Here is a 1,640-nt window from a genome sequence, read left to right as displayed (position 1 = left end):
GGGGGGGGGGGGGAGATTATATATATATATTTCTGATTTATCAATGCTCCCCTCTGCTGTTTATATCTTTTAAGAAACTCTTCCCTGTTCAAGTCAGAGATGTTTGTGTTCTTACTTCGCTGACCAAGAACTTAAGTGTTACTGCCACCATTGTTTAACATACATCAGCTGGATGTGGTGACACACTCCTGTAATTGCAGCACTTAGAAGACTGAGGCAAGAGAATCATGTTTGAGGGCAGCCTGGGCTACATAGTGAGTTCAAGTCCAGCCTGCATTATATTGCAAAACCTTGTCTAATAATGATATACAAATTTAACATCAGAAGTATAATGTGCATATATATATATTTGTGTGCAAAAGCATATGTAGGGGCTGGTGAGATGGCTCAGTGGTCTAAAGCACCTACTTAGAACAAGCTTAGCAAAGCATAGGGACCACGGTTCAATCCCCCAGCACCACATGCCAGCCAGCGCTGCCCCCTGGTGGGCTGAGCTGGCCACACACACACACACACACACACACACAAATCAAAACAAATTAAATCAAATCAAATCAAATCAATAAATAAAATTTAAAAAAAAGCACATGTAAAGTTCAGGAATGTTACAAACCAAATTTTTTCCGGGGATTTCCTCTAGGTAGAACGGTGGGCTTCATAGTGAAAGTAACTACTATTAGATTATTATTTCCCAATGATCTTTCTCCCTATATCGTTTATTCTCAAAGTTTAATTTGATTAAACATAATGTTGCATTCAAATTTGTTCCTTTATCTTCCCCTTCATGAGTTTCTGTGAAGTATTTTTCCATTTGTCTCCCTTTCTAACAAAATCATATTATTTATTTATCTTGCTCAATGTATGATTTTTACGCTTGGATGGTGTGAATTTATATAGATTACCCATCTGTTGCTCTATTTTAGCAAAGACTTCAATAGACACAGGTAAGCTTCCTTCACATTATTGTTTTCCAAGTACAGGTTATCTGACATGTGATTTCTCAGTCAAGAGGTATTCACCATTTTAAGGTCTACTGAAAAGCAGTGATCAATTTCTTTGTAAAAGGAGTATGCTAATTTCTTTCAATTTCTCCAAATGTTGCATCCTGGCTGCTGTGCATCGTTCAAGTGCATCATAACTTAGCGTGGATTTTTGCACTTGGCTGGCATCTGCTCTCCTTGCTGAGCCTCCATGCTCCATGTGGCCTGACACTGCCTATCTGCCACTGAATCCCCAGTGCCAGGGTTACTCAATATGCACTAAGTAAACTTGTACAAGAACATTTCAATATTATGCATATTTATTTTTTTCTTTTACAGACAGGGTCTCACAACGCAGTTCAGGTTGGCCTGTGTCCACTTCAGCAGCCTCAGGTTAATCTCAGACTTGTAGTGATTCTCCAATTTTAACCTCACGAGTGCTAAAATTACAGGTGTGTGCCACCATGCCTGTCCGGTTCCTTAAATTTTGCACTATACACTTAGATTTGCACTACACTTCAAGAATTGGAATAAATTATTTGAACAAAACATTTCATAGTCTTACTCTGATGTTTATTAAATATTAAGTTATAATGAATTTGTTATGTCCATAAATTTGGGGATTTGGGTTTCTTCCCTTTTTATATTCCCTACTTTTTT

The 1,640-nt window shown here is 37.8% G+C and overlaps 1 protein-coding gene across 6 annotated transcripts in view; it reads right to left on the bottom strand.

Moving 5' to 3' along the window:
* Nucleotides 1-1,640, bottom strand: part of Cul2 (cullin 2) — a 122,691-nt gene that overhangs the window by 54,921 nt on the left and 66,130 nt on the right. The gene's annotated exons all lie outside the window — the stretch shown is intronic.

Source organism: Octodon degus, unplaced genomic scaffold, assembly GCF_000260255.1.
Source record: "Octodon degus isolate 3935 unplaced genomic scaffold, OctDeg1.0 scaffold00144, whole genome shotgun sequence".
Classification (NCBI taxonomy): Eukaryota; Metazoa; Chordata; class Mammalia; order Rodentia; family Octodontidae; genus Octodon; species Octodon degus.
This window is presented reverse-complemented; position numbering and strand designations above follow the sequence as displayed.